This window comes from Bos indicus x Bos taurus, chromosome 4 (genome assembly GCF_003369695.1).
Source record: "Bos indicus x Bos taurus breed Angus x Brahman F1 hybrid chromosome 4, Bos_hybrid_MaternalHap_v2.0, whole genome shotgun sequence".
NCBI lineage: Eukaryota > Metazoa > Chordata > Mammalia > Artiodactyla > Bovidae > Bos > Bos indicus x Bos taurus.
The window spans coordinates 78138941-78164386 of record NC_040079.1 but is presented as its reverse complement, the minus strand read 5'-3'; positions in this window follow the sequence as shown (position 1 = coordinate 78164386).

Genomic DNA, 25446 nt, shown 5'->3' with positions numbered 1-25446 from the left:
GACTGAGCGACTGATCTGATTTGATAGTACAATATTATGCATAATTTTATTACTTGAATGCTTCCTATATTTAGATTCCCAGATAAATGACCATAAGCTATGTTGTTAATTTTTATAAGCCAACCTCAATACAGGATATAGTTACTTATGACTGGATTATTGCATTATGCTCCAAATTGTTCCTCTATCTTCATTTTAACATTGATTCACTTGAAAATTCAACCCTGCAATAATTATCTAAGTAAATCACTAGAAATGAACATAGTAGAATAAAAATCCAACCTTCATCAGCTTCACATTACTGGCAAACTAAAGTTTAAATGCTCAGCCTGACAGGTAACTTCCTACACTATCACACACATCACCCTGACATCCATACTGCCAATTACCACCGTGTGAAATCTGACACTACAGTGCCTCAACTTATGCATCATCTCCAAAGAAGGAAGAATAAATTAGTAGGTGAGTCCAATTTATTAAAAAACTTTTATATTACAGCGAAATATATTTAAGACACTCTCCTTGACCCAAAGTCATGCAAGAATAAAGTATCTTTGGTTAACAGTAAGTTAATTCATGGCCAAGAAAAAAAAAATCAAACTGTTAAGAAACTTCTTGTAATTTTAAAGAACGTAGATTTCATCCAACATGCAATGAGAAATCATTGAAGAATTTTAAGCAGAACAATAACTCAATTAGATTTGTAGCTTAGAAAACTATTCTTGACAGCATGTGGATGATTGATTGAATGGGGAGAGAGACTAGGGAAGTTAGTTTAGAACACCAAATGAAAGATAATAGTGGCCCCAAATAAGGAAATGGCCCTGGAAAGGAATTCTTTAAGAAAAGGGCCTATTTCTTTTTCCTTTCTCGTGTCCTCTCACCTAGCATAGTGCCTGTCACATATCCAACCTGAACCTCAAACTGACTCTCTGGAAAAGAAAAATGACTAGTATCAAAATGTGACAAAATATAAACCACTGTCAAATTTTTTAGTTTCTTAATTTATTTAACACAATGCTATTATATATCTCAAAGGGCATTTTTATAATTAATTTGTTAGCAGAGTCTTCACAGACCATCTCCTCACCACAATACTCTTGGTTCTGATTCCTTTGCTTTTATAGAATAAATAGCTAAAAGAGGAAAAGTTAGCCTTTGCTTTTCTAATGTTCTCTATTCTCATTTCAACCCCAAACAACAAGTTAAAACATTCCCATCAAGGGATTCCCCGATGGCTCAGTGGTAAAGAATCTGCCTGCCAGTGCAGGAGACAGGCTCCATCGCTGGTCAGGGAGGATCCCACATGCCACGGGCAGCTAAGTCCATGCACCACAATTACTGAAGCCCATGTACCCTAGAGCCTGTGCTCTGAAACGAGAAGCCACTGCAATGAGAAGCTCTTGCACCACAACTAGAAAGTGGCCCCTTCTTGCAGAAGTTAAAAAAAAAAAAAGCCTGTGCAGCAATGAAGACCAGCACAACCAACCAATCAATCAAAAGAATTTGTCCCTGTCTTTAAAATAATATTTTTGTACAGTTGGGCTTATTTCTTTAAGATAACTTCTCAGAAACAGAACCACCGGGTCAGAGTTTCCAGGTTTATATACTCTTGGTATTTTTAGGATACATTTATAAGCCACCCTGGCATGATTGGCTGAATCACAGGTAAAAAGTTTTCCATAGCCAACTTATAATCCTTGCTTTATCCAACACTTTGGTTGGTAGGGGGTGTTCTACTTAATTTTGGTAGAACCTGAGACTTACTTTGAGGTAATTTTAGTTTTATAGGAAAGTTCCAAAGATAGTACAGAGAGTTCCTGCATACCCCTTAACCAGTTTCCTCTCTGTCAACTTATGTTACTGTGGTCTAAACTAAGAAACCAACATTAGTGTTACTCTACTAACTAAGCTCCAGACTTTATTTGGATTTCACCAGCTTTTCTAGTAATTCTGTTTTTCTTTGCTCAGATCCTATCTGGGTACCACATTACATTTAGTACCCTTGCCTTTTGGGTCCCCATACAGTTATAGGATTATGGTTGATTTTTTTAAAAAGAAGGAAAAGTTTTTTTAAGGCATTAAGCACTTTAGCCTTAAGTTTAAGAAGCTGATCTTTAGACTAGTCTGCTTTGGTTTGAATCCTGACTTGCCACCTAAGTTGTATTGTATGAGTATACTAGGTGTCTCCCTTTTCTCAATTGTAAAATAAGAATATTGATAGTGCTAACTTTACTATGTGGTTACTTCATTTAAATGATGTAGTACTGTCAGTCTCAATATAGAGCCTGACAAAAAGAGCTCATGCCGGGGTCCTGCCCCGGCTGATCCAGGGTATTCGAAGCGGGGACAGCATCGGCGACCTATTTATTTAAATATTTTATCAAAGATATAAAGAGTAATAGGATGAGGATAGCTCAGTAGGAAAATTCAGTGGAGAAAAGAGGCTGAGTGGCTTGGTTTACGCGGGAGACCAATAAAACTTCAAGACAAGAAGTTTGCACCACTTACGTAGGCCACAGGCGTCCTTCAGTTCTCCCGAAGGAGAGGAAACACTGAGGTCTCCCCGGTCGGATCTTAGAAGCCCAGGCATAATTAGTAAGCATGGTGGGTTCCGCGCTCCAGATGGAGACTCAACCAGAGTGAGAGAGAGAGCGACATGGGGAGACCAGTATTTCGAGAAACTGATCCCAATTCTTTATTTTCCATGGTCTACTTTTATACACTGAGATATTATGCAAAAGTCATGCAGGGTCAGCAGTCCTGACTTTTATCAAAGTCAGGTGCTTCATACAAATGTATACAGAGGTCTTAGGGGTGTTACATCATCTTCTGGCCAGAGGGGGCCTGCTGACAATTTACGACCCTCTCCTGTGACAATGGTCAGTCAACCAGGACACTTATTTCTCCAGGGGTGATTATTCTCAAAACAGACGCCACCCAAATAAAGTTACATTTCTACAGGGTGAGGGTATAGTGGGTTTTAGTTAAGGAAAGAATTTACTTAGCCTAAGGTCTAACGTGATTAATATCAAAGGTTAATACTTATTTATTCTATATATTCATTAATGTGTGTAAGGGCAGGGGATATGGAGACTTAGCAACAAACATTGGCTCAACAAATGAAAAACCCTTCACCAACACAATTTCTAATCAGCCCACTATACTTATACTTATAGTTTTCTAACTTCTCTAAAGAACCTGTTTTTAGAAGGTTTAAAGCATCTCGTGCCTCTCACGGTTGGGAGGCTGTGAGTGATCACATGTGGCTGGACAAGCCTGTCAGGCAGGCTAGAGAACCTTCAGAGGAGTTTGTAGGTTAAAACACTCTTATCATGCCCAGGAATTATTATTAACTGGAGCTCTAAGTTAACTCCTTCTCCGAAAGAGGTGGTGGGGCACAGCCCCCCGTAAAGTCAGGGGTGTAGATGAGCACAAAGTAGTGAAGTAGGCAGGGTCTGGTTATGGGGGTAGATGCTCGAGGATTTCCAGGGGGACTCCTGAGGCTTGATTCTGCCTTTGCGTATGTCGAGCCTCCTTTCTCATGACCTTTGTCATGGGCGGAGTACCTCACTGTGGCCCCCAACATCCTCACAAAAAAGTTAAGCATTTTTGTTATTGCTGTTTATATTAGTTTTTTAGTCAGAACACCTGGAGAAGGAAATGACAACCCACTCCAGTATTTTTGCCTAGAGAATCCTGTGGACAGAGGAGCCTGATGGGCTGCCGTCCATAGGGTCACACAGAGTCCAACACGACTGAAGTGACTTAGCACGCATGCAATAATTCCAGACATCCTTAACTTCCCTACCTAATATCACATATTTTGTTGTGAGCAATTCTCTATTTAATTCACTTTGCTTACTCACCCACACTGTCAGTTTCTTCAGGGTAAAGCATATATCTCAATTATCAACATTCTAAGAAATATAAAAGGCATAGCATATGGGCTTAAAGTTGAATAATTAGTTCTTAAAATTTAACTCATTGACAATTTCTTATGTTAAGATGCAGTTAGAGTTGGGAGTCATGCTTTCATATCATTGTAATATGCCGGTGTCCTAGATTCCTTTGTAATCTTGAAATTTTGCAGGTTTTACTGAATATCCCTAGGATGTCATATTATACTATAGTGCACAAACAAAGGACTGTCGCTGGGAGTGGAATAAGAAGAATTTAGTAGGATAAGACATTCAGCTCTGAAGAGACTTTTTTCTGTAAAATCCTAGCAGTTATAAATGTTATCAAGATTATAACCATAAGGCATCATATACAAACATTTTATCAGTCACATTTCACTGATAGAATTAATCATCATTGATTTGTTCTCTTTCAGTTCAGTTCAGTCGCTCAGTTGTGTCCAACTCTGCAACCCCATGGACTGCACAACGCCAGGCTTCCCTGTCAATCACCAACTCCCAGAGCTTACCTAAACTTATGTCCACTGAGTTGGTGATGCCATCCAACCATCTCATCCTCTGTCATCCAATTCTCCTCCCGCCTTCAATCTTTTCTTGCATCAGGGTCTTTTCAAATGAGTCAGTTCTTCGCTCAGGTGGCCAAAGTTTTGGAGATTCAGCTTCAGCATCAGTCCTTCCAGTGAATATTGAGGACTGATTTCCTTTAGGATGGACTGGTTGGATCTCCCTGTTATACAAGGGACTCTCAAGAGTCTTATCCAGCACCATAATTCAAAAGCATTAGTTCTTCGGCGCTCAGCTTTCTTTATAGCACAACTCTAATATCCACACATGACTACTGGAAAAATCAAAGCTTTGACTAGACAAACCTTTGTTGGCAAAGTAAAGTCTCTGCTTTTTAATATGTTGTCCAGGTTGGTCATAACATTTCTTCCAAGGAGCAAGCATATTTCAATTTCATGGCTGCAATCACCATCTGTAGTGATTTTGGAGCCTCCCAAAATAAAGTTTGCCACTGTTTCCATTGTTTCCCCATCTATTTCCCATGAAGTGACAGGACCAGATGCCATGATCTTAGTTTTCTGAATGTTGAGTTTTACGCCAACTTTTTCACTCTCCACTTCCACTTTCATCAAGAGGCTCTTTAGTTCTTCACTTTCTGCCATAAAGGTGGTGTCATCTGCATATTTGAGGTTATTGATATTTCTTCCAGCAATCTTGATTCCAGCTTGTTCTTCATTCAGTCCAGCATTTCTCATGATGTACTCTGCATATAAGTTAAATAAGCAGGGTGACAATATACAGCCTTGACATATTCCTTTCCCAATTTGGAACCAATATGTTGTTTTCTTTACACCATACAAAATCATTTTTAATAATATTCATCCCAAGTTTTTATTTTTTGGATTCAAATTTATTTGCTAGAAAGTGTTTACAACTTTAATAACACACATAAAGTGAATTCAGCAACCCTTATTTGGCCTCATGAATGCTTGGACAAACAGCAATGGCATAGGCCTCAAAATCCTTGATAAAAGCAAACTTCAGTATAGGGTGGGATTTTAAAAGGACAGGCTCACAGTGGAATTTGTTTGCCTGGCTTTTCTACTTAACACCTCATCATAGGAAGAGAGGCAGTTATAACAAAGTAAAAGAATAAACATTTATTGAGCACCAGTCATAAGTTGGACAACTAAACTCAAAAGATAAGTAGCTGATCTACCTCTGGATGTGACAGTCTGAAAGGATCAGTACTGGGCCCTCTCAAACACAAAAGTCCAGTCCAGACTACTTATGTATTTGGGTTCACAGGAAGCAACAGTTAGAACTGGACATGGAACAACAGGCTGGTTCCAAATAGGAAAAGGAGTACGTCAAGGCCCTATATTGTTACCCTGTTTATTTAACTTATATGCAGAATACATCATGAGAAACTCTGGGCTGGAAGAAGCACAAGCTGGAATCAAGACTGCCAGGAGAAATATCAATAACCTCAGATATGCAGATGACACCACCCTTATGGCAGAAAGTGAAGAGGAACTAAAAAGCCTCTTGATGAAAGTGAAAGAGGAGAGTGAAAAAGTTGGTGTAAAGCTCAACATTCAGAAAACTAAGATCATGGAATCTGGTCCCATCACTTCATGGCAAGTAGATGGGGAAACAGTGGAAACAGTGGGGAACTTTATTTTTCTGGGCTCCAAAATCACTGCAGATGGTGACTGCAGCCATGAAATTAAAAGATGCTTACTCCTTGGAAGGAAAGTTATGACCAACCTAGATACCATACTCAAAAGCAGAGATATTACTTTGCCAAAAAAAGTCCGTCTAGTCAAGGCTATGGTTTTTCCAGTGGTCATGTATGGATGCGAGAGTCGGACTATGAAGAAAGCTGAACACTGAAGAATTGATGGTTTTGAACTGTGGTGTTGGAGAAGACTCTTGAGAGTCCCTTGGACTGCAAGGAGATCCAACCAGTCCATTCTGAAGGAGATCGGTCCTTGGGGTTCATGGGAAGGAATGATGCTGAAGCTGAAACTCCAGTACTTTGGCCACCTCATGGGAAGAGTTGACTCATTGGAAAAGACTCTGATGCTGGGAGGGATTGGGGGCAGGAGGAGAAGGGGATGACAGAGGATAAGATGGCTGGATGGCATCACTGACTCAATGGACGTGAGTCTTAGTGAACTCTGGGAGTTTGTGACGGACAGGGAGGCCTGGCGTGCTGCAGTTCATGGGGTTGCAAAGAGTCAGACACAACTGAGCGACCGAACTGAACTGACCTGAAGTATATCTAGTATATCTAGGGTAAAGAATCTGCCTGCCAATACAGGAAATGCAGGAGATGTGGGTTCGATCCCTGGGTTGGGAAGATCCCCTGGAGGAGGAAATAGCAACCCACTACAATATTCTTAGCTAGAAAATCCCATGGAGAGAGGATCCTCATGGGCTACAGTCTATGGGGTGGCAAAGAGTCAGACAAAACTGAACACGTAAGTACCAGGTATATCTAGTTCCCTACTAGATAGCTTTAGCTATTCAATTAAATAATTTAATTGGCTCTTGGATTTTATGTGTCCAATTCTGAGTTAACTAATTTTGTCCCTCTATCCAATTTGGCAAAGCAATAGCAATGTAGCAATAACAGTTAGAGGAACAAACTTCAGATGAAAAAATATACAAGAAGTCTACAGGAACATCTGAACCCACTGGAATGTTAATAACAATAATGATTATAATACTGAAAATCATCACTGCATACTGACTCAGTACTAAACAATATACTAAATCCTTATAATACTTATTTACTTTTTACAGTAATATAGAGGGATAGGTACTGTAATTGTCATTTGTGTCATTGAAAAAAATTGAAAGACTTAAAGTTCATGAGGAAAAGCCAGAGTTTGAATTCTGATTTTCTCATATTTACAATTACAAAACATCTATTCTGATATTGAATTTCAGTGCAACATTTGAGTTTTTTTGAATGAAAATATTGCCATAGTAAGTACACAGTGTCTCACCAACTTTCATTTCAATGCATCCGTTTGTAATTCCATAATGGCAATTTCTAACACTGAGCAAGAGAAAAGCTGGAATCTAAGTTTCACCACAACATACATCAATATAAGGAACCCATTAGTGCCAAATACCTAGCTATCATTACCTCAATTTGTATACTCAAATATATTGTAAAGGTGTCATAGAAAGTTCTTTATTTCATGTTTTAATGTCATGATATTTAGGAATGGGCATTTTCTTGGAACAAAGTTGCCCGATAGTACCCCATTAAACTATGAGTTATTCTTAAGAGAATTTCAATTAAAAACATTTCAGACACTGGGGCTCTTTCAAAATGCTTTCTGTTTTTTGCAAAAGATTATTGTTTGTCAAAGGATTGAATAATCTTTATGTTTGAAAGAATATTCAACCTTAAAACTAAAAGTCTTTACTAACATCATTGAAAACTGAAATGCATCCCTCAAAATTAATACAAATTAACTGCTGAGCAGTTTAGTCCATTATCTTTGATAGACTTACAACTAAATTGGGAAAATGGAATACCTAAAAGTGGAGGAGATCATAATACTGGGGCTGAAATGGAGACTTGGAAACGCTATGTAGCCAAAGTAGCTACTAAAGAAAGAAGTCAAGGAAGTCCTTCAAATGACATAAAACTTTGGGGAAAACTGCTGTAAAACCTCATTTTGGAAGATGACAACTTGTTCTATATTTACGGTTGCTATATTCTATAATAATACAAAGAGAAATCTCACCCACCCACATGATGGATGACAGCCCACTGTCTTCATGCACAAATCCTCTCACCTCACTTTCAGGAGCTCTCCTTTCCTGAAGGTCTTCTATTCCTTAGCTTGCAGATACTAGACATGTCCAAGAAGCAACACACTTTACCTCAGTATATGCACATTGAGCTAAGCCTCCCAAGGAACCAATTTAACTCAAGCACGATGAACCAATTCTTACAAAATGCCTGTTGAAATTTCAGCCTCTGTGTAATAACCAGAAAATAAAGAAACCAGGCTATGACCACAGATAATGGCTTATAAAAATTAATATTGCGAGAGATCTTCAAGAGATTAAGAAGAGGTGCAAGAATACACAGAAATAAACAAAAAAATGTCTTAATGACTGGGATAACCACAATGGTGTGGTCATTCACATAGAGCCAGACATCCTAGAGGGTGAAGTCAAGTGGGCCTTAGGAAGCATTACTACAAACAAACCTCCTAGTGGAAGTGATGGAATTCCAGATGAGCTATTTAAAATTCTAAAAGATGATGCTGTTAAAGTGCTGCAGTCAATATGTCAGCAAATTTGGAAAACTCATCAGTGGCCACAGGACTGAAAAAAGTCAGTTTTCATTCCAATCCCAAAGAAGGGTAATGCCAAAGAATGTTCAAATTACTGTACAATTGCACTTATTTCACATGCTAGTTAAGGTAATGTTCAAAATCTTTCAAGCTACACTTCAGCAATACCTGAACGAAGAACTTACACATGTACCACCTGGATCTTCTAGACCCAGGCAGGGGAACCAGAGATCAAATTACCAACATTTGTTGTATCATAGAGAAAGCAAGGGAATTCCAGGGGAAAAAATCTACTTCTGCTTCACTGACTATGCTAAAGCCTTTGATGGTGTGCCTCACAACAAACTGTGGAAAATTCTTAAAGAGATGGGAATATCAGACCACCTTTCCTGTCTCCTGAGAATCTTGTATGTGAGTCAAGATGCAAGAGTGAGAACCACATATGAAACTATAAACTGGTTCAAAATTGGGAAAGGAGTACATCAAGGCTGTATATTGTCACTCTGTTTATTTAACTTATATGCAGAGTACCTCATGCAAAATGCCAGGCTAGATGAACCACAAACTAGAATCAAGATTGCTAGGAGAAATATCAACAACCTCAGACATGCAGATGATACCACTCTGGCAGAAAGCAAAGAGGAACTAAGGAACCTCTTGATGAGGGTGAAAGAGGAAAGTGAAAAAAATGGCTTAAACTCAACATTCAGTAGACTATGATTATGCCATCTGGTCCCATCACTTCATGGGAAATAGAAGGAGAAAAGTGGAAGTAGTGATAGATTTTCTTGGGCTCCAAAATCACTCTGGATGGTGACTGCAGCCATTAAACTAAAAGATACTTGCTCCTTAGAAGGAAAGTTATGACAAACCTAGATAATGTGTTAAAAAGGAAAAACATTCATTTACTGATAAAGGTCTGTTTAGTCAAAGCTGTGATTTTTCCAATAATCTTGTATGGATATGAGAGTTGGACCATAAAGAAGGCTGAGCACTGAAGAATTGATATTTCTGACTCCTGGTGCTAGAGAAGACTCTTGAGAGTTCCTTGGACTGCAAGGAGATCAAGCTTTCCTTTCACTCCCAAAGGAAATCAACCCTGAATATTCATTAGAAGGACTGATGTTTATACTGAAACTCCAATCCTTTGGCCACCTGATGAGAAAAGCCAGCTCACTGGAAAAGACCATGATGCTGGGAAAGACTGAGAGCAGGAGGAAAAGGGGGTGGCAGAGGATGAGATGGCTTGATGGCATCACTGACTCAGTGGACATGGATTTGAGCAAACTCCAGGAGACAGTCAAGGACAGGGAAGCCTGGCGTGCTACAGTCCATGAGGTTGCAAAGAGCTGCACACAACTAAGCTACTGAACAACAATAACAGCCAGGAGTATCCCAGGTTTAGGAATTTAAGATTTTTCAAGCAAGAGGAATTTCTGTTCTATGAAAGCAAACAAACCAGACTTGAAACCCATGAGTGTCAATGTGAATGACAAAGATAAATAGTCTTTATTCTTTTCACTCAGTAACTTATCTGGAAGAGGACATTTATGCTGGGGGTGTTGGTGGAGGAGGATGATGTCATTAAGGAGTTTAGCTGACCCACTCTCTTCACCTTATGATAAGCACACACCACATTTTCACCTGTATTATTTTACCCTTAGGTCTTGTCTTGTACTATTCTTCTCTCTCTGCCAAAATTGTGAAAGTGAAAGTGTTAGTTTCTTCGTTGTGTCCAACTCTTACCAACCCCAAGGACTGTAGCCCACCAGGGTCCTCTGTCCGTGGAATTCTCCAGGCAAGAATACTGGAGTGGGAAGCCATTCCCTTCTCCAGGGTATCTTCCTGACCCAGGGATTGAACCCAAGTCTCCTGTCATTGCAGGCAGATTCTTTACTGTCTAAGCCACCAGGGAAGTTCTCTCTCTCTGCTGAAGTCTCCTTCATATGCTTAGTCTGTGCAGACCTTCAGTGTCTCTTCCTTTCACAGTTACTATTATATGCTCATGTGCTCAGTTGTGTCTGATTCTGGCATCTGTCAGACTGTTGGGACACCATGGCCAATAGCCCACCAGGTTCCTCTGTCCATGGGATTCTTTGGGCAAGAATACTAGAGTGAGTTTCCATTTCCTCCTCCAGGGGAGCTTCCTGACCCAGAGATTGAACCTGTGTCTCCTGTGTCTCCCACATTGACAGGCAGATTCTTTACTACTGAGCCGTCTGAGAATCCTCTAATTACTATTAACCATGGGATTAATAATTGATTCTAAACGTCCTTATTCTCTGCTAGTTTCTGGGACATAACTTAAGCATTTAGATAATGAATGATCTGTGGACATCTGGAACATCCTGACATCTAAAGAATGTCACATGAAGAGAGTGAAATGTATTTTAACACACACATGTGCCTGCATGCACGGACTCATGCACACACATACACAAATTTCCATTTGGAATTTGAACTCAAATTTTTGAACAAGTTTTGCTGTTTTTGTGATCATCTTGTCCAAGGATATCTAAATGAAAATCACTCAAATTACTCTTCCCTCAGTGGTGATAAAATATCTTCATTCATACCTAGTATGAATGTACTTCATACCTAGTACTTCATAATACCTAGTAATATAATTTCAATATTACTAAAATGAAAATCCAAGTTCTTGTTTGAGGAGCCAAAGAATGAACTTCACAAACATGCAAACACTCATAGTAGCAAGCAAATAGATTTATTTTAAAGAGGAAAAAAGTACAGTGCTCTCAGCATAGACACTGATAGGTGGTAAAGTGCCCCAAAGGTGGGATTTATAGCAGTTTATATCCATACTAGTGTTTGATCTGTACATTTTTGGTTGGCTCTTGTCCTTAAAATATGCCATTTCTAACCAATCAGTTTAAAGGTTACAAAGTTAACTTGACTTCTTTATGGCTTTTTTTTTATCCCCGGTTTCTAAGTCTCCCCAGACATTGAGTCACTATCCAATAACCCTATATTATGGCCCCTGTCCATTTCACAACAGATGAGATATGGGCCAAAAGTTGATGGTCTACCTGTTGTTTTTCTTTCAGATAAGAGGGCCATGACTTAATGGTTTTCCTGTCTTGATCTGGGTGTTTTATGATCTACCAGACCAAGGATGCATTCCTCTTGCAGGAATGCTGGAAACTGGAACAAAGGGTATAGCTTTAATGGAATGAGATGTTTATTGAAAGGAAAAAAAAAAAAGACCAAAGCCTCAGAGTTCTATTCTGACTGCCTAGAAACTCCTACTTTATTACCATGGAATATTAGGAATTCTACCATTAAAGAAAATGAATAACTCATTTTCTGCTTACACTAATTATTGATCTCTGTCATATCTCACCTCATAAAGACATGTGGGTTTATCTGCTCCATGGTGACTGAAATGGAAAACAGCACTCTTTCTTTCATGTCACCAGTATCTACATCTGAATAGATAATTCTTTAAATACTATAATTTAAAAATATTATACAGATTTAAATTAATTTTAAAACAATTACTTCTATAAAGTAAAATGTGAAAATCCTTTATCCCTTACTTCCTAATTCATTCTCCAACAAACTGTAAGTGTGTATATGTAATGTTATATTGAATGAACTAGACTTTATAGTCAGAAAAACTAAAATTGTCTGCTTTTCCTCAACTCAATGAAAGCAGCTCTTTTTCCTCTCTCCTGCTTACCCATTTGTGTCCCACTTTAACCTTGAAAGAATCTCTTTATAGTAAAGAGATCATTTGGTAATTTAAACTAACTCTTGACTATGCTTTCCTGAATGCACACCATGTATTGCCTAAACTGTTGATTATTTTCCTTGACAAAAAAGAAGTAAGAATGAAGAATTAAGTAGTTAAAGAATAACTACTCAATAAAGTATTGAGTAATATGCTATCTCTTTAACCCATTTCTAACATCTTGCTTTGGGGTGTTTGGGACCTTATCAGTCATTGTCCTCAGCCAATGTCCTCAGACATTGGCTCTGTTCTCAGCATAGCCAAAACTCCCAAAGAATGGAAAATATAAATTAAATTTCTTGTTGTGTATAAATAAAAAATGAATTCATATTTAATTATCTGAGTAATATATTAAATAAGTTTTATTTTTAAGACCTGGTACTAAAGTCTCTCCTCTCTGCCAGGGACCTCCAGATGATGATGATGATGATTACAAAATACATCCCAACTTTTTATACCTGTAGAAATGTATCACTTTGTTCAATATGAGTTTTACTTAATAAATGACATCATATCACACTGTGATCTACCTCATTCTTTTAAAACATAAAGCATTATTCTTATGAATATGGCATACTTTGTTAAACCAATCCACCAAAAGCCAATTCATTGAAAACCTTTTACCAACTGATTGATTTTTCAAATAAAAAATTTGCAATATTTACTTTTTACATTTTATCATCTTTTAAAGATTTCTCCAAAACTCAAGTTGACACATTTAAAACCTAAAAATGTTCTATTTTTCAGAAGCAGAGTAATATTCTGAAAATATGTCCTTCAAACTTATTTTCTCTGCACTTTACTCACCAGATCATGGGTATCATCAGTTGGGCTGTTTTGTTTGCTGACTTTTTTTGTCCTTGGCAGCATCCTCTCACACTGTGTCCGAACTCCTTCTGCTGCAGTTGCAAGTTGATGAAGCACAATTGAACATTTCTTAAAATACTGCCAAGAAAAAGCAAATTGTTAACTATCCAATTGCTTTAAAAGTCTCATATAATACATATTGCTGCAAATTTTAGAATAAAAGAAATTAAATTTGGCAAATTGATTATTCTGTGCATTGACTTTTGGCAATTTGGCCAAGCAGTAAGGAAACTTTTCATAATGGCCTTGAATGAATTAACTTCCATCATTGTTCTTTTCCCATTGTTAGAAATATAGCCTGTTTTTCATTTTCTTTTAGTTAAAAAAAAAAAAAAAAACTTTGTGACTTTTCTCTTCATATCTTTTGCCAATTTGAATACTATGCCTTTTTTAAAAATTAATCTATAGGAAAATTTGCACCTTCTGGTCTAATTCCTTTGTTTACTATGTGCTATTTATGCTCAGTCACTTCAGTTGTGTCCGAGTCTTTGTAAATGGACTGTAACCCACTAGGCTCCTCTGTTCATGGAATTCTTCAGGCAAGAATACTTGAGTGGATTTCCATGCACTCCTGCAGGTGATCTCCCCAGGCCGGGGACTGAACCCAGATCTTCTGTGTCTCCTGCATTGCAGGTAGATTCTCTACCCACTGAGCCACAAGTTTTATTTGTAGCACATTGGGCTTCCCACATGCCTCTATTTTTCCTTAAATTCGTTTATGATGTTATTTATCTTACAGAAATGTACTTTCAAATGTCAATTTAAAAATATACTGTGCTCTATTTCTTGCTTATTTTGAAACATAAGATGGCCATCTCTGTCTTAAAATCATAAATATTTTCTTTTAAAGTCTTCCAATATTTAAGCTGGCTTAAAACTCAACATTCAGAAAATGGAGATCATGGCATCTGGTCCCATCACTTCATGGCAAATAATTGGGGAAACAATGGAAACAGTGACAGACTATTTTCTTAGGCTCTGGAATCATTGCAGATGGTGACTGTAGTCATGAAATTAAAAGACACTTGCTCCTTGGAAGAAAAGCTATGACACACCTAGACAGCATATTAAAAAGCAGAGACATTACTTTGCCGGCAAAGGTCCATCTAGTCAAAGCTACGGTTTTTTCAGTAGTCATGTATGAATGTGGGAGTTGGACCATAAAGAAAGCTAAGTGCCGAAGAACTGATGCTTTTGAACTGTGCTGTTGGAGAAAACTCTTGAGAGTCCCTTGGGCTGCAAGGAGATCATACCAGTCAATCCTAAAGGAAATTAGTCCTGAATATTCATTGGAAGGACTGATGGTGAAGCCGAAGCTCCAATACTTTGGCTACCTGATGCAAAGAACTGACTCATTTGAAAAGACCCTGATGCTGGGAAAGATTAAAGCCACGAGGATAAGGGGATGATGGAGGATGAAATGGTTTAATGACATCACCAATTCAACGGACATGAGTTTGATCAAGCTCTGGGAGTTGGTAATGGACAGGGAAGCCTGGCGTGCTGCAGTCCGTGGGGTCACAAAGAGTCAGACATGACTGAGTGACTAAACTGAACTGAAATTATTATTTTTGTTATATTATTTTTAAACTGTATTGTTTTCAAAATATTTTTTTCCTTGCTATTTGCTTACAAGTCACTTTTAGATGGTTGGGAGAAATAATAACATTTTACCGTGCAACTTCTTCTAGTATACAATATAAAATTTAAATTTAGCTATTGTTCTTAAAATCCCTAAGTCATAACTGCCCTGGGAATTTCTTACTGAAGATTTCCTTTCCCAGGTTCATAGATTCACAGGCTTTTGCCATCTTGCTGAGTCTATCCCCCTTTTCCTGTTCTCATATTTTCTCATTTCCATTTACACAATTGCATTCTTATCCCTGCCTCTGTAGGTATGCTCCTTAAAATAATAAATTCTTAATTTCAAAACAGTTGTTATCTTCCTGTCACTTTATACAAACCTAATCATGCTCTAAAAGTTACATTTCCACAACCAAATCTCTTCTCAAGCAGTTTTATTAATAAAAGATTATGTTTATTCTCTGAGAAATATTGCCATATGTGTTGAACTAGTGATGGAAGTGTGTGTGTGTGTGTGTGTGTGTGTGTGTGTGTGTGTGGTATGTATGTAACTTTCCGAACTCCTTCAGTTAACAAAGCTGTATGCAATCTACCATAAGACCCAAGGGAAACTAATTGGCACAATTAACTCTGACACTTGTCTGAGTCACACCAGGAACCAGGGCCCTTAGTGATATCATAGCGTTCTATCACTCCAAATTTTGGACCAAAGTATCTATGCATCAGCCTTTAACTTGTATCTTCTGAAAAAAAATATAATCTTACCCCTTAGTTCCTACAACAAAATTATCAGGGAGGACTTAATGGGCTCAACCACAGACCTGAACTCATTCTTGAACTTATTGCTATGTCCAATAAGGAATGCATACTCCAATTATCTAAGACTTGAATAATGTGTCCAAAGCCAACTTACAGGGAGAGAGCAAGGTCATTACAACACAAACTCGATAAAATGAATTTCCTGTGGGGAATCAGAGGCCTATTAGCCAAAATAGAAAAACGGTGTTAGACTGGCCCAATCAACGGATGTGCACTATAATAGAAGTGTTAGAGACATAAAACAAGGTATAATATTGAGGGTCATTCCAGGATATAAAAATTAATTGGAAGAATTAAAATAAATCACACATAAAACCATTAAAGGTAAACAAGACAGATATTATCTATTCATTAGATAGTTAATAGGTACTTTTTGAGAGTTATTTTTCACCAGAAACTGTTTTAACTTTTATGATTATGGCACCAAGCAAAACATAAAAGAATTCTGCTTTCAGAAAGTCTACAGTGTTTTAGAGTATGTAAACCCTGCTTTGATTACAAATGTTATAAATTCAATTAGACCTAGCTCAAGACTGAAAAAAGAGAGAGAGAGAACTTTGTCAACAAAGTGGGATTCTCCACAGGCTATAGGACAAAGATGTAGCAACTTTAGAATGCAACACAAGCCTAGATTAGTATTATGAAATACTAGTAGTTAGTAATATGAAATACTTCTCTATTTTTTTCAATCCTGCTTTTCTTTGTATATATTGCATTTGCAGTTTTCTATTGCAAACTGACTGATGTTTCCAGGATCTCATAGCAGAAAAATGTACACATAAGCAATTCCCCAGTTAGTATGTGATAGTCTAGGTATTTACATTCTCTGTAAGTTCCAAAATTTCCAGAGAGGAGACTCTGCAATCTGTTTGAATGAGATGCTTACCACTGGACAAACTCTCCATGGCCAAAGAAAGGGGCATAAATCTGCAGTGACTGTTGCAAACATGCAGATGAACATGCAAAGAAATTACCAGACAAGGGTCATGGGTCACTATTCAATGGGTGTCCACTACACAGGGAAGATAGACAACAATTTCAAACTGTGTTGTGTTTTGTGATAAGAAAAACATAGAGTCTTCCCTGGTGGCTCAGATGGTAAAGAATCTGCCTGCAATGCGTGATATGTAAGAGACATGTGTTCAATCCCTGGTTCAGGAAAATTCCCTGGAGTAGGAAATGGCTACCCACTCCAGTGTTCCTTCCTGGAGAATTAATTCCATGGATAGGGGAGCCTGGTGGGCTATAGCCCATGGGGTTGCAAGGAGTCAGACATGACTGAATGACTAACACTTTCACTTTTTCAGAAGTAGATGGGCTTCCCACTGTGGTTCAGTGGTAAAGAATACGCCTGCAAATGCAGAAGAGGCAAGAGACACAGAAATACAAGTTCAGTCCCTCAGCTGGGAAGATCCCCTGGAGTAGGAAATGGTAACTCACTCCAGTATTTTTTGCCTGGAAAGTTCCATGGACAGAGGAGCCTGGAGGGCTGCAGTCATGGGGGTCACAACTAGTCAGACATGACGGAGCAACTGAGCAGCAGTCAGTGACCCATGACTCTTGTCTGGTAACTTCTTTGCATGTTCATCTGCATGTTTGCAACAGTCACTGCAGATTTATGCCCCTTTCTTTGGCCATGGAGAGTTTGTCCAGTGGTAAGCATCTCATTCAAACAGATTGCAGAGTCTCCTCTCTGGAAATTTTGGAACTTACAGAGAATGTAAATACCTAGACTATCACATACAAACTGGGGAATTGCTTATGTGTACATTTTTCTGCTATGAGATCCTGGAAACATCAGGAAAAGCAGAAAAAAGGAGAAAACTCTTTTTTTTTTTTTGTTTAGGGAAAAGTTAAAACTTTTCAGTTGAGGTATTATTTTCACTAAGTTTTCAAGAAATAAGCAGCTTTTCCAGATGACTCAAATTGGATCAGCTTGGAACCTCATCATGAGATCTCTAATTTCATTCAAATGAAACTGTAAAATTTATAGTGATAGAACTCTAGAATAATTATTTTCTAGTATAACACTCATCAAATTTTAATATGTGTATCATCATCTGGGGAAGTCTTGCTAAAATTCAGACTCCACTGTCAAATGCCTGGGGGTGATAGATTCAGCATTTCTGCAAGTTACTAGATGAGGCTGAAAATGCTAGTGCACAGAATACACTTTTAGCTACAATGTCTAGTGTATTTTAAAGAAAGACTTACATTTTGGAGATTACTATGCTACTTAATGCCTTAAATCATGAAGAATATTTCACCATATTTTAGTGTCAGATGAATGAATCTATAACAGAAGGATATATAATCATTTTTTAAAAGTTAAAAGTCACATATCTTAAGGACTGGATATTAGATAATTGCAGTCAATGCAATGGCATACAAAACAATTTTTCTTTGACATTTGGGGGACCCACTGCAAAGAAAGCAATTTTTTATATCATATTATTTTTATAGCTGATTTATGGCCATTTGGTTCTTTGCAATTATCTTCAGTGTTTTCTGGTGTTCTTCTGATGAAAAAAATATACTGTCCTCTGGAGTTCACACAAACATCTAATGCAGTTTCCCTTTCATTGAATTACTGAGCATATGACACTAATTTGGTAAAACAAACTTAAATATACATTACCATGAAATGTTACCATCACACCATGAGAACTTCCAATGGTCAATGTTTTACAAATTGGAGAATACTATCATAGTATCTTCTTGTATACTATGAAGTCCCCAGTGTAAAACTAGGACTAGTAATAATAACATAAAGTTGTTTTAAACTAATACATCATAATTATATTAATACATAATGTAGTTTCCTGGTTTCCAGGAAACAGACTCCAAGTTGAAGATCTATATACAAGTTGTTTTATTGAAGAATGATTCCAGAAAAAATACACACACAAGGAATTGAGGGAAGGATATGTGAGTAGAAAAAGAAATTGAACCGTGCTACAGTTAAAAAACAGGCCTCAACAGAGCCCGTGGTAATGTAATTTTGAAGCCAGCCCCAAGAAATCCTCTGTCATGAATTGAAGCAAGGGGGCAGACTCGGGGTTTTTTTTGCCAATTGACCCACCCATGAACCAAACTCAGCATTTTTCCTCTGTGTCACCCAGTCATAGAGGGAATATAAGCCCATAGAGATGAGCTGGGATAAATGTGCTAGCATAACTATGGTGGATGACATAAGTGTCAGATTTCTTATACCTAATTTTCTGGGTGTAGAATTTTCTCAACTCAGTAAAGATATATTTAAAAAGTTAAATTCTATAATAATGAATGTTTCAATTTACAAGTCACATAGCATGAAACCCCAAAATAACTTGATTAACAATTAATGACTTAAATAATTTTCTTTAATGATTAAGGATATATTATTATATATTACCTTCAATTTAAAGAAAAAAATGGTTTCAGTGAAGAGGAATCCCCCTACTTTTTTTTTTAAATAATGAGAATTTATATTTTAAAGTAAATGTAACCAACAGCAAGTTTTTAAAACATAACTTTCAGTAGTGTGAATTTTCCAGAAATTCTTTTCATTGGAGTTTTACTTGAGGACAAATTGAAGCTTTTGAATAGCACCATCTGGTCATCTATTAGACAGTGATATACAATAGAGCAGTTTCAAAATGAAAAAGAAATGAAGCAATGTTAAAAAATAAAGGCAAAATGGTTTCAATTACAAAGATTTCTGAACTGACAGAGGACCAATTTAGTAACTGCACAATTGGGATCATCACATTCTAGAACAGAACCATAATAAAACTAAATATCATGTTTTCAGTAGTAAAGTGAAAGATATATTACATAGTAATTCCAAGTGCCTGAAAATAATGCAGCAGAGTCTAACAGTCTAACAGGAGTCATTTTATATTATTAAAACTGCTTCTAAAATATGCATATATATAGATAGATAGATAGGTAGATATCCACAGCTAAACCGAAAGCTAATTGTCACTTGTTAAAGTAGCATAAGTGTATGTGCATGGGTGGGGATTTAGCAGAGGTGATAGCAAAAAAGGATTTTAATGATAGCCATCTGAAATCTCTTTATGGTCATATGCATGAATTAACAGTGAAAGCAAAAGGGGCAATGTAACTTGGCTGAAAGAAAAAGAAATACCATCTAAGACATAATAAAATTACATGGAACAGGTCTACTTATTGAAGCATAAATGGATCAGTCATTGCTCCTCCCTATGGAATGGAAATATCTATAATAAAGTAACTGAAATGTTCTCAAGTAGAATATGCTTTAAAATGTTCCTATAGAAAGCACCAAACATACACAATTGTAGGAATAATAGTATATTAAAACTATACTATTTATAGTACAGTTATATCCATTATCCAGTGTCAATATTTATGAACTCCTAAACCATTTGGTTTTACTTAATTAGCCTTCCTATTCTCATTATCTGATTTAAAGTGATGTCATATTACTTTAAATTAATATCTGAAAGACAATGAACATTATACTTTTCACATAATTTCTTTATTCTGCCTTAATACTTAATAATTGTATGATGTACCTTGTTAGAATGTATAGCCACTACATACAATACTCATTTTCTTATAATCCATAATTGAATCAGAGATCTTCAGGTAAATATTAATATATTCAGAATCCACACTAGTCCTTATGTTGGCTTTTCAATCATTTAGATTGTCTGAATTAATAATCTAATAGAGTCTCAGGAATAATACTTTCTAAATTATTGCATGTTCATAGAAGATTATCTGTGGCCTTTATATTTGAAGGTTAGTTGGGTAGAATTTATAATCTTTGACATATTTTCTTTTCTTCAATTTCTTACTATACTCTATTTTTGTCTAACAAATAAAAAGTATTGCTTTAAAAGGGGTTGATGATAATCTGATTTTTAACTTTGTAATTAGTCTTCTTGTCTTGCCCAAAAGATTTTCCTTCTTTCTCCCCACCCCCCAAGTTCAGTATACTTAAGAGGATATATCTTGGACTTCTCTGGTGGCCCAATAGTTAAGAATCTCCTGATGACACAGGAAACACTGGTTCGATCCCTGGTCTGGGCAGATTGTACACTCATATTGCGGGGCAACTAAGCCCGTGTGCCACAACTACTGAGCTTGCTTTCTAGTGCTTGTGAGCCTTAAGAAGAGTAAACCTATCCAACCGCTGTGCCCTCCCCTGCCACTGCAGCTAGAGAAAATTCTCTGTGCAGCAAGGAACACCCAGTGTAGCCAACAAATAAATATATAAATAAAAAGAGGATATATCTTATGTTGGAAACTCACTTGATTTTCTCAGATATATAGATACGTATACCATTTCATATGAAGCTTAAGCTCTCTTTTGGGTGACGCTGATGTATGGAACAGTCTTATGGACTCTGTGGGAGAGGGAGAGGGTGGGAAGATTTGGGAGAATGGCATTGAAACATGTAAAGTATCATGTATGAAACGAGATGCCAGTCCAGGTTCAATGAACGATACTGGATGCTTGGGGCTAGTGCACTGGGACGACCCAGAGGGATGCTGTGGGGAGGGAGGAGGGAGGAGGGTTCAGGATGGGGAGCACATGTATACCTGTGATGGATTCATTTTGATATTTGGCAAAACTAATACAATTATGTAAAGTTTAAAAATAAAATAAAATTAAAAAAAAATCAAAGATATTCTTGAATTATATTTTTTAATACTTGCTTTATTCCATTCCTTTAGTTTTCTTTCACAGGTATGTATTGTTTGTGCATAGTATCTTCTTTGCATAAATTCTACATATTTAAATTTTTGCCACATCTTTTCAATCTAATCCTTTCTTTTTGAATTTTAAAATGCTTATTCTTTCTTCAACTGTCTCAAGATTTTATTTATATTGATTCTATATTCTTGTGTCTCATAGTTATTTTCTAATTTTTGAAATGCTTTTCTGTTCATCTGGTCACCTTTCTTTTAAATGTTTGTTTTTCTAATAATCTAACTTATAATTTTAAAATTTGTAATTTAAAATGCTTTTCATGTACTTTACTATTTTCTTAATATCTTCACTACATCTTTGAAATTTTAGTCTATACTTTTCTTGCTAAGATGTTACTCTTTTTTCTTTTTCTCATAAAATAATCTGTATATTTGTATGAAATTTGACCGAAATATTTTCCCATTTCATTTTTTTATGTAACTTTTTCTGTGTTTTAGGAGAGAGAGGCACACCAGTATAATTTTATAGTTTTAAGGCTCTATGATTCCATAATCTTCACTAAAGCAATAAAAATATGCCTTGTTACCTTCTGAGTTCTGTCTCTTCACTTTCCTTCTCTCATCTTTATATATTCTCTTTCATTGTTGTTGTTATCCCTTTTATTCTGAATGTTTCTTACTCTACTCTCAACACTTTTTCATAATATGGAACTTTCTACTAGAACAGAGCTTTTAGTGTTCAGGAGTTAAAAGTCTTAAATACTTCCAGAAGTTTTAGACTTTTTGATAATCCTCTTGAACCCCCCTGAAAACTGGAGTCTACAAACCCCTTACCCGTTTCCCTGCCATTCTCCCTATAATCTGTTCAGTTCAGTCACTCAGTCGTGTCCGACTTTTTGTGACCCTATGAATAGCAGCACGCAGTCGGTGATGCCATCCAGCCATCTCATCCTCTGTCATCCCCTTCTCCGCCTGCCCCCAAATCCCTCCCAGCATCAGAGTCTTTTCCAATGAGTCAACTCTTCACTTGAGGTGGCCAAAGTACTGGAGTTTCAGCTTCAGCATCATTCCCTCCAAAGAAATCCCAGGGCTGATCTCCTTCAGAATGGACTGGTTGGATCTCCTTGCAGTCCAAGGGACTCTCAAGAGTCTTCTCTAACATCACAGTTCAAAAGCATCAATTCTTCGGCGCTCAGCCTTCTTCACAGTCCAAGTCTCACATCCATACATGACCACAGGAAAAACCATAGCCTTGACTAGATGGACCTTTGTTGGCAAAGTAATGTCTCTGCTTTTGAACATGCTATCTAGGTTGGTCATAACTTTCCTTCCAAGGAGTAAGCGTCTTTTAATTTCATAGCTGCAGTCACCATCTGCAGTGATTTTGGAGCCCAGAAAAATAAAGTCTGACACTGTTTCCACTGTTTCCCCATCTATTTCCCATGAAGTGATGGGACCGGATGCCATGATCTTCGTTTTCTGAATGTTGAGCTTTAAGCCAACTTTTTCGCTCTCCACTTATTCACTAATAATAATAATCTGTTCTCATGTCACCAAATTCCTGATGACAATTTTGAGATTCTTCTGTTCTCAGGACCTCCACTTGGATGCATATATGTACCACATGGATCTTACAGATGTTGGTGCTTTCCTCCCACTTGCTCAAACTTTCAGTCACTTGGTTTTGTTGTACACATTTTCCCTAGGATTTTGGATTTATAATCCTGTTTTATGTGGAAATTCAAGGAGATTAAAGCATTACACTGTCACCATTATCTCCATCAAATCCAGCAGAAATAGCAGAATCAATATAATTAAAATCTAAAACTGATGTAGTAATTTCCCAAAATATATAGTGCAAGGAGCTTCCATGGTGCCTCAGACGGTAAAGAATTCGCTTGTAATATGTGTTCTATCCCTGGGTTAGGAAGATTCCCTAGAGGAGGGCATGGCAACACACTCCAGTATTCTTGTCTGGAGAATCTCTATGGACAGAGGAGCCTGGCATGCTACAGTCATGGGGTTACAAAGAGTCAGACACAGCTGAGTGACTAAGCACATACGCATATATAGTGCAAGGATAGCAGAGGAAGGGATTAGATGGAAATTAGTGGCAATAGGACATTTATATCTTTTCAAATGACACCTTTGGTCCTGTGAAATTTGAGTACATTATTTTGCATGTGCATGCACATCCAAACACAAACAGCTTGCTTGATAAATGAGCAATAGTAGAAAAACAATGTTTTAAAAACCAAAATAAATCGGCAAGTAAATAAAATAAAATAATTAAGCTACTAACTGGCTACAGAATTGAAACAAAATAATAAATAACTATTGGAAATGAAAGACTAAAAGATTATATAGTATATGAAGTGAAAGTGAAAGTCACTCAGTTGTGTCCCACTCTTTGCAACCCCATGGACTATACAGTTTGTGGAATTCTCCTGGCAAGAACATTGGAGTGGGCAGGCTTCCCCTTCTCCAGGGGATCTTCCCAACCCAGGGATCAAACCCAGGTCTCCTGCATGGCAGGCAGATTCTTTACCAGCTGACCCACAGGGAAGCCAAAGAATACTCCAGTATTTGAATGGTCCTTTATTTCTATCCTTTAAAAGTCTTTGTACTAAACCAGTAATCTGATGAGTAAATGAGTTTCCTGTGTTCTGTGAGTCACTTTAACAAATTAATCAAACCCAAGGAGGAGATCATGGGAATCTCTGATTTATACCTAGTCGATCAGAAGAATAGGAAGCAAACTGTGTTTGCAATTTTCCTCTGAAGTGGAGGGCAGTCTTATGGGACTGAGTCATTTACCTAGGGCATTTGATGCTATCACTGGGTAGATAGTGTCAGAATTGAGTTTTAGTGTAGGACACCCAGCTAGTGTCTAGAGCATTGGTTGGTGGTATGGGGACACCACCCTCCTCCAAACACTGGAATTGAGTCAAGAATTCAAATAATGAGTAGACATTATTTTACTGTGATTATGAAATGCATGAGCTGTATGCTTCTTTGTTATTGTTCAGTTGCTCAGTTGTGTCTGACTCTTTTGGGACCCCATGGACTGTGGCCCACCAGACTCCTCTGTCCATGGAATTTTATAGGCAAGGATAGAGGAGTGGGTTGCATTTCCTCCTCCAGGGAATCTTCCTGACCCAGGGATCGAACCCACATCTCCTGTATTGCAGGTGGATTCTTCACCACTGAGTCATTCAGGAAGACCATGAATCTTTTTACAGGAAATGGAGTAGCCATCATGGTCAACAAAAGAGTCTGAAATGTAGTACTTGGATGCAATCTCAAAAACGACAAATGATCTCTGTTCGTTTCCAAGGCAAACCATTCAATATCACAGTAATCCAAGCCTATGCCCCAACCAGCAACGCTGAAGAAGCTGAAGTTGAACGGTTCTATTAAGACCTACAAGACCTTTTAGAACTAACACCCAAAAAAGATGTCCTTTTCATTATAGGGGACTGGAATGCAAAAGGAGGAAGTCAAGAAACACCTAGAGAAACAGGCAAATTTGGCCTTGGAATACAGAATGAAGCAAGGCAAAGGCTAATAGAGTTTTGCCAAGAAAATGCACTGGTCATAACAAACACCCTCTTTCAACAACACAAGACAAGACTCTACACGTATACATCACCAGATGGTCAACATCGAAATCAGATTGATTATATTCTTTGCAGCCAAAGATGGAGAAGCTCTATACAGCCAGCAAAAACAAGACCAGGAGCTGACTGTGGCTCAGATCATGAACTCCTTATTGCTTAATTCAGACTTAAATTGAAGAAAGTAGGGAAAACCACTAGACCATAAGGGTATGACCTAAATCAAATCCCTTATGATTATACAGTGGAAGTGAAAAATAGACTTAAGGGACTAGATCTGATAGATAGAGTGCCTGATGAACTATGGACGGAGGTTTGTGACATTGTATAGGAGACAGGGATCAAGACCATCCCCATGGAAAAGAAATGCA